The sequence below is a fragment of the Lepisosteus platostomus genome, unplaced genomic scaffold (assembly GCF_059453375.1).
Source record: "Lepisosteus platostomus isolate fLepPlt1 unplaced genomic scaffold, fLepPlt1.hap1 Scaffold_47_H1, whole genome shotgun sequence".
Taxonomy (NCBI): Eukaryota; Metazoa; Chordata; class Actinopteri; order Semionotiformes; family Lepisosteidae; genus Lepisosteus; species Lepisosteus platostomus.
This window is the reverse complement of record NW_028291667.1, coordinates 22,199-33,959: the sequence shown is the minus strand read 5'-3', so window position 1 is coordinate 33,959 and position 11,761 is coordinate 22,199. Positions and strand designations below refer to the sequence as shown.

At 42.1% G+C, this 11,761-nt stretch overlaps 6 non-coding genes across 6 annotated transcripts; 1 reads left to right on the top strand and 5 right to left on the bottom strand.

Annotated features, from left to right (window-relative positions):
• Positions 1-2,704: 2,704 nt before the first annotated feature.
• On the bottom strand, positions 2,705-2,778 carry trnan-guu (transfer RNA asparagine (anticodon GUU)). Its single transcript has one exon. It is a non-coding gene; the product is annotated as a tRNA-Asn (tRNA).
• A 1,140-nt stretch (positions 2,779-3,918) lies between these two features.
• Positions 3,919-3,991, top strand: trnar-ucg (transfer RNA arginine (anticodon UCG)). The gene has a single exon. It is a non-coding gene; the product is annotated as a tRNA-Arg (tRNA).
• Positions 3,992-5,551: 1,560 nt separating this feature from the next.
• On the bottom strand, positions 5,552-5,633 carry trnas-uga (transfer RNA serine (anticodon UGA)). The gene has a single exon. It is a non-coding gene; the product is annotated as a tRNA-Ser (tRNA).
• Positions 5,634-7,168: 1,535 nt separating this feature from the next.
• Positions 7,169-7,242, bottom strand: trnan-guu (transfer RNA asparagine (anticodon GUU)). Its single transcript has one exon. It is a non-coding gene; the product is annotated as a tRNA-Asn (tRNA).
• Positions 7,243-10,066: 2,824 nt separating this feature from the next.
• trnas-uga (transfer RNA serine (anticodon UGA)) lies at positions 10,067-10,148 on the bottom strand. Its single transcript has one exon. It is a non-coding gene; the product is annotated as a tRNA-Ser (tRNA).
• A 1,530-nt stretch (positions 10,149-11,678) lies between these two features.
• trnan-guu (transfer RNA asparagine (anticodon GUU)) lies at positions 11,679-11,752 on the bottom strand. Its single transcript has one exon. It is a non-coding gene; the product is annotated as a tRNA-Asn (tRNA).
• Between the last annotated feature and the right edge of the window lie 9 nt (positions 11,753-11,761).

Below are 11,761 nucleotides of genomic sequence, written 5' to 3'. Positions count from 1 at the left end.
GTGACTCAGTAAAGTAACACACAGCGCCACTGGATTTGATAATACTGTACCTAACCAAAATCCGCAATATGGAAACAGAACCTGTGTAATTGTTGATAGATGATGTACTCGTAACATTTTTTCAAGACGAACTACAACATTTAAAAAATGACTTGTATGTACTTGATATCTCTAATCAATCCACGGGTTCCAGCACAAAACGAAACTAAAACGCATACCGTTTCGCGCTTCTTATTAGTTGCTCAAAAGTAATTTGACCGTATGAAATGCATAATATAAACCTAGAAACATATACGTGAGCAGTACTTAAGCACTGTAGTATCGGTGTTAAGACATACCTCTCAAATACTGTAAATCAAGTTAAAAATATCTCAAGACCGATTCTGGTCGTAATGAAACCATGTTTCGTGTATGTTTTCTTTTTCATCTTCAAATAACTCATTTCTAAATACCTTTTTCACTGTTAACATCTTGTAGCAACTTTGCGACAAAATATACACTCTGACAGTTCATCCTGCTACCAACATTAAATAAAACAAATCTTAAGATTTCTATATTTATGTCTTTATTTAGTGGTTTCATTCGAAGCTTTAGGGAGAAATGGAATACTGGTGTGTATTTTTTTCTTTAAAGTACCGAGACCAGCCATATACTGTATGTTTATGTTAAGATTTCCCTTCAGTGGTAAAATTAGATATGAATATTCAATACTTAAACGGGCACAGTTAAGACATTAAATAAACATATACATATTGTATACAGTACAGTTTGCATACGGTAATATGTTTATGTTACGCGATTAAAAAATAAATAAATAAAACTGGAAGGTCCAGCACCACCATTATGTTTATATGGTTGTTTTTGTTGGTTGGTTGTTATTATGGTTATTAATAATACGATCTATAGTTGAAATCTGAGCCTAAATAAAAAGAAAAAGCAAGTGATTAGGTTTATGAGCAATCTAATTACTTATTTGTTTAAAACGCTATATAAAATAAAGTTTATTATTAATTTGCTGGACAGAGCGGTGAACATTATTATGCATAAGACAAAGATAACGATCCTGATCAGTTTAGAAATCTGTGTACGCTGTAAGGTTTTTACTTCTTAAACTTTTAAAATACACGTTTTGAATAGAAAGAAATCCTCTTCCTGGTATAGCACACCAGCACGTCTTTTTTCTCCAATCAGAGGGGTGTCAGATAGTGTCAGCCAATCATCATTCTGCGTTGGGTAGCAACGGGTGACTGTTCTCAGGCGGAAGATGTAAACAGCTTAATGTTCGTGTTAAATATTTTTTTTTTTAATTCAATTAAACGGGCACAGTTAAGACATTAAATAAACATATACATATTGTATACAGTACAGTTTGCATACGGTAATATGTTTATGTTACGCGATTAAAAAATAAATAAATAAAAATGAAAAGTCCAGCAGCAGCTGGATTCGAACACACAACCTACCAGTTGGTAGTCATGCACCTAGACCAGTAGGCTACAAGACAGCTCGCATGATCAAGCAGGCGAAACAGCCCTACACAGTTCTGCCGCAGTACACGGATATAATCATACCGTTATTAAATTCTTGAGATACGCGATTCCATATTATATTCCCTTTTAATCAAATTCTAAAAGTATGCTTGTTGACGTATCCGGTATCACGTTAGTTAAAGACTTCGAAGCTTACAATGTTTAGGGAGAAATGGAATACCGGTGTGTATTTTTCCTTGTGATATTTTAAGCTCTAGTTGAATGATAGGTGTCGCATTTTAAATCATTCTCGTAGTAGAAATTATGAAACGCCCTGTTAAAAGCAAGGAAGTTTTTATGCCCCGTTGAAGTAAAACAAAATGCCTGACAAAGTATGGCTTGGACAGATTCCAAGTGCTTGTACAAATGTGCTAAAGAAATTATACTTTGAGTATACAGCTTGTCCAAAGTCATCCATTATTAATACTATTAGTAATATCTTCAGTAAAGGCTTTGATGCATAAATATTTCTGATAAAGGTAGGTTGTGTACTTTTGTCCAACTGAGCAATCTTGCTTTCATAAAATATACCAACATTTGAATGACTGATGATTAACATGCTGTGATACACAGTTCAAAATTAAAGGCTCGAATGCTGTACATGAGAGGTTAAGCTCCCCCTGGCGGTTTTACAAGGCGACGCCGGATAGCTAGTCACGTGACACACGTGATACCGCGTGATACCCCGGTGGGCGTGTCGCGGTTTGCCGTGAAATACCTCACCCATTTTGAATGGCTGCATCTGTAGCTACTTGTGGATTCAAATACTCTATCGAGTGCTTTGATGAGTTTTTGCAATTTGATTGTCGTCCTGTCAGCCTGTTTCTGTTTTTTTTTTCAATCTAGTGATGGAAAGTAAGAGGGAAATGATGGAGCAATCCATAACCGCTCCGTAAAAATGGCAGAAAGAAATGGCCCGTCACTAAGGACATTTGTGAAGCAGAGGAGTGACATCACCACAAAGTGAATTATTCTGCTGATCGTTTTGGTGAATAATGATTGAGGCGCGTTAAGAGAAAGGTAGCTGCGTCAGCATGCTTAGGCTGCAAAGGATCAAGCAAAGGTTTACTCCATGCTGAAAAGAGAAGAAAAGAAGCACAACGTTTCGACTGTGGAGCCTTCTGCGCCATCTTCTTTAGCGGTGATGATGTTTACATTGGAAAAACTGAGACATGCGTCCCTGGGTGGGCTTGAACCACCAACCTTTCGGTTAACAGCCGAACGCGCTAACCGATTGCGCCACAGAGACTGACAGCCGCTTGTGCTCCCTACATTTGCAGGTTTATGGTCAAAGAAAACAATCACTTGCGCTTCTTGCAGCCGGCAATCTTTTTCCACTGACAACCAAGAAATGGATTTCATCTTTCACAAGCTGTATGGATTTCTTCAAAAACAAGTTATTCCAGAAAGGAAATGAATTCTTGCATTAAACTGAACCAAGCTGTACATGTTTGTCTGAAATGATACATTCGGCACAACAAGACACGGAGAGAGGCACCGCTGGTAATCAGACCCAGGATCGCCTGCTTACTAGGCGGGCACTTTAAGCCACTAGGGAACAGCGCCAGCGGAGCACCGCGCTTTTACAGACACTTGGACACATCTGCGTTCGGTGTGCACTTAACCTGCTCTCTGAGCCCGTTGCCTCCGTCCCATTTAATAGCAGAACTGACGCCAAGAGAAATGATAAGAAATGGCATTTATCGGGCACTTTTCATGTCCAAGCTGTGCATTCTTTGGCGACACCATTTTTTCTTTTGTTTAATTTCTATACTTATTGATAGAATAAAAACGATATGTCATGTACTGTAAGGGAAATGTCTCTTTTTTTTAATGGGGAAAGCTAGCACCAGCAAATGTTGTGTTTAGAAGAAGTGATTTAACATGACACGTGACCTAATTTACCGGAGCAAAAGTTCACCCAGCAAGACCTGCTTTACTTCTACAGGAGAGAAGTACTGTAGAGTCTGCAAGATGTTCAGCTGGGTAGCTACGTCAGCATGCCTCGGCTGCAAAGGAACAAGCAATAGGTTTATTGCATGCTGAAAAGAGAAGAACGGAAACAGCGTTTCGACTGTGAGGTCTTCTCACACCTGTAAAAGGCTCCATGGTTTTCTTTCTTCTCTTTTCAACATGGAATACACCTATTGTCTGCAAGATGTGACAATTTCATGGTGTTTTGGAAGAAAACCTTTTTTCTTTGAATTCAAAATCAATCGGAATTTCAGCACGACACATCAACACTTTTTCTGTTTTAAGGAGATGATATTTTAAACCTGATAAAAATAGTAGGAAACACAAGTTTCTTGCTGTGAAAATTTAGATGGGGAAGTGTACTACTAGTAGCAGTGTAGAGCTCTCTGTGGTGGAGTGCAAGCGCATGTTCTATGGGCCAGTGGCGTAATGGATAACGCGTTTGACTTCGGATCAGAAGATTGTGGGTTCGAGTCCTGCCTGGCTCGTGAGGCTTTTAAACCTCTAAGGTTCCTCGGTAACAGGTTGCCGTCATGTATATGAACTATAGAAAAGCATTTGCCACAACCCGTAAATTAGCACGCAAGTGCGGGCTAGTGAACACAGAACTGTATGGAGATCATCTCCAGCTCCGAGCTCAATTGCAATGAAAAAACATGCAGAACAAAACTGGAGAGCAGCTGAATTTGTGCTCGGTAGGGTGGGGAGGACTCAGCATTGCTATTGTTCTAATTGGCATGAACTGCAGGGGATCTGAATCAGAACATGTCAGTTAGTTCGATCATTGCGTCAATATGTAGGCCACGTTAATACAGAATTATTACTTTGTCTGTCTCGTCTTTGTATATAGCTGAATGTCCCTGACAATTTCATGTTAGTTTTTAAGAACGACATTGATGCTAATATATACATATATAGCATATAAGGAACACGTAAAAGTTTAGTCCATGCTGAAAAGATAAGAAAACCGCCACAACGTTTCATCTTGGAATAAATCTTTACTTGTTGTTTTGCAGCCTACCCATTCTGACCTAACTCCTCCCTTGAAATTCCCTAACAGATAAGGGTACGTAACGGCTCATGCGATGCTGAGTTGCAATTTGTCCCAAAACAAACAAGAACAGCAGCTGAGGGTTTGAGTTTGAACATGCACTGTATTAAAGCAGCTTTTATTTCCATTGATAAATGCTAGATATTCCTACAGAGATTCTCCAGGTGAGTAAGCGATTCCTGTTTCTGTTTCTATTTCTGTTTCATATATAAATATATACAGTATATATATATAAGTTACATGTGTCTCTGCAATAGTATAAATGTGTTATACACTATCAGGGGCTGCTTTTTTGTGCACCTCATCTACATCAAGGGTTTTTTTTTCATTTGTTTGTGGACCTTCACCATTTGAGGAAGTGAGTTAGATAAGAAAGTTACAGGTATGGTGAGCAATGACTGACAAAGGCACGTACTGCGTATTCCTTACAGAAGTGTAAGCAATTTGTTCTAAAAAACACCGGCTAAAGTCCAACATCGTTAGCAATCTTATTACTTAAACAGAATTAACATCAATAAACTGTAAGGTGCTGGTACATGCGAGTAGATTTGATCTTCTATTAAACAAAAATGCAATTACAGCTCTAAAAAGGTCAACCTAGACTTCTGTAACAGATCTGTTCAGGTCATCGCTGTTCCTCTGACCTTGTGAGTCTTTGGAATTTTAAAAGTGTATTTTGCTTGCCTTTCATGTGGTCTGTGTACAAGTCACTGTGGCATATGCGGTCCTACACAGCCTTGCTATAGACGTGACGAGCCTCCGCTATGTTGCAATGGAGAACAGGTTCAGTACGGAGCTGCCGAGAAAATTCAGCTGGAAAGCTCGTTGCAGAAAAGCATCGGTATCTGTGTCCAGCGGCAAAGCGTCCTTCGTGGGTGCTGAAGAATCGATTTCACAGGCTGCGGGTCCAGGCGATTTAGAGTGTTAAAGGTCCCAGCGAAAACGAAACGGCGCTGGTCCTTTTACACGCACGCACGCAACCAAATGCAAAGGACACCGTAGTCGGCAGGATTTGAACCTGCGCGGGGAGACCCCAACGGATTTCAAGTCCGTAACCTTAACCACTCGGCCACGACTACGGCGAGCGCCGCGGCCGCTGCCTTCTTGCTACAATCGAACAGGGAGTGCGAGGCGGCGGCGGCAGCGGAGGCAACTTTTTTCAAGTTCGCTCTCCGTTTAAGAAACCTTTTACGCCATACGTGCAAGCACACACACACACACCTCAGAGGACTTAAGGGTGGCTTCAAGTTGGAATGATAAAGTCTTCCCGTTCGGACATGAAAACAGAACGTTCTTAGACAGAAAGCAATCAACAACGGAGACATGTGGACGACGATTTTAGTCACTGCACTTTGAATAGCATTTTTGCTCCAGTTACAGGAGATGCACCAATGGCCCTTGACCTACGCTCTTACCAATGCCTTGAACATTCAAACAAAACAGCCCTCAAGTCCTGCGGTTTAATATAACGCTGTTACGTGTCGAGGCAGTATTTGACTCTGTCCTACCGTTGAGACACGGGGCGTATATGGAAACGAACACATGCTACGGATCGTCTCTAATCGGTCCCTACAGTTGGAAGGCTCCTTGAAGCGTGCACCCCCATCATTCATCTTTGCGCATCTGTGAAAGGTAGACTCTTGAGCAATGTTTGAGCCAGCTCTAAGGCAACTAGTGCTATTGGACAGAGACCTCTGGAAGATCCTAAGAGTCTCTTAACACCACTTCCAGCAGCAAGCTTAATTGTTCGCTGGAGGTCTCCCACCCAGGTACTGACCAGGCAAAGAATCACCACTACATTGAATGAGGAAGTTAATCCTGAAATCCAATTACATATCTCAAGGTAAGACAAATCCATAAGAACATGTCTTAGTATTACTTCGTTTACATTAGTATGGCACTGAGTTGGAGCTCCTCTTTAAGCTGTTGTTTAGTTTTGCATTCATGTGTTTCTAGACCAGTTATTTATGGGGGTGGGTGGGTCTTTCACAGAGGCTCAGGACAAATCCCCCGCCTGAAAGTCTAATGTGTGCGTTCAGACAGTCACAGGTCAAGAGCCAGGCAGGAGGACAATGGACAGAAGAGCCAACGAACTAAAAATAAAAGAACAGATATGGAAAAGCCACCATCTTTTTCTTTTTGACATTTTCCGACTTTCATGCAAGCCAGGACAAAGTCTCTCGTAGCTACTTGTGGATTCAAATACTCTATCGAGTGCTTTGATGAGTTTTTGCAATTTGATTGTCGTCCTGTCAGCCTGTTTCTTTTTTTTTTTTCAATCTAGGGATGGAAAGTATGAGGGAAATGATGGAGCAATCAATAACCGCTCCGGAAAAATGGCAGAAAGAAATGGTCCGTCACTAAGGACATTTGTGAAGCAGAGGAGTGACATCACCACAAAGGCGACACATTCTGCTGATGGTTTTGGTGAATAATGATTGAGGCGCGTTAAGAGAAAGGTAGCTGTGTCAGCATGCGTAGGCTGCAAAGGATCAAGCAAAGGTTTACACCATGCTGAAAAGAGAAGAAAAGAAGCACAACGTTTCGACTGTGGAGCCTTCTGTGCCATCTTCTTTAGCGGTGATGATGTTTACTTTGGAAAAACTGAGACAGGCGTCCCTGGGTGGGCTTGAACCACCAACCTTTCGGTTAACAGCCGAACGCGCTAACCGATTGCGCCACAGAGACTGACAGCCGCTTGTGCTCCCTACATTTGCAGGTTTATGGTCAAAGAAAACAATCACTTGCGCTTCTTGCAGCCGGCAATCTTTTTCCACTGACAACCAAGAAATGGATTTCATCTTTCACAAGCTGTATGGATTTATTCAAAAACAAGTTATTCCAGAAAGGAAATGAATTATTGCATTAAACTGAACCAAGCTGTACATGTTTGTCTGAAATGAGACATTCGGCACAACAAGACACGGAGAGAGGCACCGCTGGTATTCAGACCCAGGATCGCCTGCTTACTAGGCAGGCACTTTAAGCCACTAGGGAACAGCGTCAGCGGAGCACCGCGCTTTTACAGACACTTGGACACATCTGCGTTCGGTGTGCACTCTGCTCTCTGAGCCCGTTGCCTCCGTCCCATTTAATAGCAGAACTGACGCCAAGAGAAATGATGAGAAATGGCATTTATCGGGCACTTTTCATGTCCAAGGAGCTCAATGCCCTTGACACCTCCCCAGGGCGACAGAGCTGTGCATTCTTTGGCGACACCATTTTTTCTTTTGTTTAATTTCTATACTTATTGATAGAATAAAAACGATATGTCATGTACTGTAAGGGAAATGTCTCTTTTCATGGGGAAAGCTAGCACCAGCAAATGTTGTGTTTAGAAGAAGTGATTTAACATGACACGTGACCTAATTTACCGGAGCAAAAGCTCACCCAGCAAGCCCTGCTTTACTTCTACAGGAGAGAAGTACTGTAGAGTCTGCAAGATGTTCAGCTGGGTAGCTACGTCAGCATGCCTCGGCTGCAAAGGAACAAGTAATAGGTTTATTGCATGCTGAAAAGAGAAGAACGGAAACACAGCGTTTCGACTGTGAGGTCTTCTCACACCTGAAGAAGCCTCACACCTGTAAAAGGCTCCATGGTTTTCTTTCTTCTCTTTTCAACATGGAATACACCTATTGTCTGCAAGATGTGACAATTTCATGGTGTTTTGGAAGAAAACCTTTTTTCTTTGAATTCAAAATCAATCGGAATTTCAGCACGACACATCAACACTTTTTCTGTTTTAAGGAGATGATATTTTAAACCTGATAAAAATAGTAGGAAACACAAGTTTCTTGCTGTGAAAATTTAGATGGGGAAGTGTACTACTAGTAGCAGTGTAGAGCTCTCTGTGGTGGAGTGCAAGCGCATGTTCTATGGGCCAGTGGCGTAATGTATAACGCGTCTGACTTCAGATCAGAAGGTTGTAGGTTCGAGTCCTGCCTGGCTCGTGAGGCTTTTAAACCTCTCAGGTTCCTCGGTAACAGGTTGCCGTCATGTATATGAACTATAGAAAAGCATTTGCCACAACCCGTAAATTAGCACGCAAGTGCGGGCTAGTGAACACAGAACTGTATGGAGATCATTTCCAGCTCCGAGCTCAATTGCAATGAAAAAACATGCAGAACAGAACTGGAGAGCAGCTGAATTTGTGCTCGGTAGGGTGGGGAGGACTCAGCATTGCTATTGTTCTAATTGGCATGAACTGCAGGGGATCTGAATCAGAACATGTCAGTTAGTTCGATCATTGCGTCAATATGTAGGCCACGTTAATACAGAATTATTACTTTGTCTGTCTCGTCTTTGTATATAGCTGAATGTCCCTGACAATTTCATGTTAGTTTTTAAGAACGACATTGATGCTAATATATACATATATAGCATATAAGGAACACGTAAAAGTTTAGTCCATGCTGAAAAGATAAGAAAACCGCCACAACGTTTCATCTTGGAATAAATCTTTACTTGTTGTTTTGCAGCCTACCCATTCTGACCTAACTCCTCCCTTGAAATTCCCTAACAGATAAGGGTACGTAACGGCTCATGCGATGCTCAGTTGCAATTTGTCCCAAAACAAACAAGAACAGCAGCTGAGGGTTTGAGTTTGAACATGCACTGTATTAAAGCAGCTTTTATTTCCATTGATAAATGCTAGATATTCCTACAGAGATTCTCCAGGTGAGTAAGCGATTCCTGTTTCTGTTTCTATTTCTGTTTCATATATAAATATATACAGTATATATATATATGTTACATGTGTCTCTGCAATAGTACAAATGTGTTATACACTATCAGGGGCTGCTTTTTTGTGCACCTCATCTACAACAAGGGTTTTTTTTTCATTTATGTTTGTGGACCTTCACCATTTGAGGAAGTGAGTTAGATAAGAAAGTTACAGGTATGGTGAGCAATGACTGACAAAGGCACGTACTGCGTATTCCTTACAGAAGTGTAAGCAATTTGTTCTAAAAAACACCGGCTAAAGTCCAACATCGTTAGCAATCTTATTACTTAAACAGAATTAACATCAATAAACTGTAAGGTGCTGGTACATGCGAGTAGATTTGATCTTCTATTAAACAAAAATGCAATTACAGCTCTAAAAAGGTCAACCTAGACTTCTGTAACAGATCTGTTCAGGTCATCGCTGTTCCTCTGACCTTGTGAGTCTTTGGAATTTTAAAAGTGTATTTTGCTTGCCTTTCATGTGGTCTGTGTACAAGTCACTGTGGCGTATGCGGTCCTACACAGCCTTGCTATAGACGTGACGAGCCTCCGCTATGTTGCAATGGAGAACAGGTTCAGTACGGAGCTGCCGAGAAAATTCAGCTGGAAAGCTCGTTGCAGAAAAGCATCGGTATCTGTGTCCAGCGGCAAAGCGTCCTTCGTGGGTGCTGAAGAATCGATTTCACAGGCTGCGGGTCCAGGCGATTTAGAGTGTTAAAGGTCCCAGCGAAAACGAAACGGCGCTGGTCCTTTTACACGCACGCACGCAACCAAATGCAAAGGACACCGTAGTCGGCAGGATTTGAACCTGCGCGGGGAGACCCCAACGGATTTCAAGTCCGTTACCTTAACCACTCGGCCACGACTACGGCGAGCGCCGCGGCCGCTGCCTTCTTGCTAAAATCGAACAGGGAGTGCGAGGCGGCGGCGGCAGCGGAGGCAACTTTTTTCAAGTTCGCTCTCCGTTTAAGAAACCTTTTACGCCATACGTGCAAGCACACACACACACACCTCAGAGGACTTAAGGGTGGCTTCAAGTTGGAATGATAAAGTCTCCCCGTTCGGACATGAAAACAGAACGTTCTTAGACAGAAAGCAATCAACAACGGAGACATGTGGACGACGATTTTAGTCACTGCACTTTGAATAGCATTTTTGCTCCAGTTACAGGAGATGCACCAATGGCCCTTGACCTACGCTCTTACCAATGCCTTGAACATTCAAACGAAACAGCCCTCAAGTCCTGCGGTTTAATATAACGCTGTTACGTGTCGAGGCAGTATTTGACTCTGTCCTACCGTTGAGACACGGGGCGTATATGGAAACGAACACATGCTACGGATCGTCTCTAATCGGTCCCTACAGTTGGAAGGCTCCTTGAAGCGTGCACCCCCATCATTCATCTTTGCGCATCTGTGAAAGGTAGACTCTTGAGCAATGTTTGAGCCAGCTCTAAGGCAACTAGTGCTATTGGACAGAGACCTCTGGAGGATCCTAAGAGTCTCTTAACACCACTTCCAGCAGCAAGCTTAATTGTTCGCTGGAGGTCTCCCACCCAGGTACTGACCAGGCAAAGAATCACCACTACATTGAATGAGGAAGTTAATCCTGAAATCCAATTACATATCTCAAGGTAAGACAAATCCATAAGAACATGTCTTAGTATTACTTCGTTTACATTAGTATGGCACTGAGATGGTGCTCCTCTTTAAGCTGTGGTTTAGTTTTGCATTCATCTAGACCAGTTATTTATGGGGGTGGGTGGGTCTTTCACAGAGGCTCAGGACAAATCCCCCGCCTGAAAGTCTAATGTGTGCGTTCAGACAGTCACAGGTCAAGAGCCAGGCAGGAGGACAATGGACAGAAGAGCCAACGAACTAAAAATGAAAGAACAAATATGAAAAAGCCACCATCTTTTTCTTTTTGACATTTTCCGACTTTCATGCAAGCCAGGACAAAGTTGCTCGTAGCTACTTGTGGATTCAAATACTCTATTGAGTGCTTTGATGAGTTTTTGCAATTTGATTGTCGTCCTGTCAGCCTGTTTCTGTTTTTTTTTTTCAATCTAGGGATGGAAAGTATGAGGGAAATGATGGAGCAATCAATAACCGCTCCGGAAAAATGGCAGAAAGAAATGGTCCGTCACTAAGGACATTTGTGAAGCAGAGGAGTGACATCACCACAAAGGCGACACATTCTGCAGATGGTTTTGGTGAATAATGATTGAGGCGCGTTAAGAGAAAGGTAGCTGTGTCAGCATGCGTAGGCTGCAAAGGATCAAGCAAAGGTTTACTCCATGCTGAAAAGAGAAGAAAAGAAGCACAACGTTTCGACTGTGGAGCCTTCTGCGCCATCTTCTTTAGCGGTGATGATGTTTACATTGGAAAAACTGAGACACGCGTCCCTGGGTGGGCTTGAACCACCAACCTTTCGGTTAACAGCCGAACGCGCTAACCGATTGCGCCACAGAGACTGACAGCCG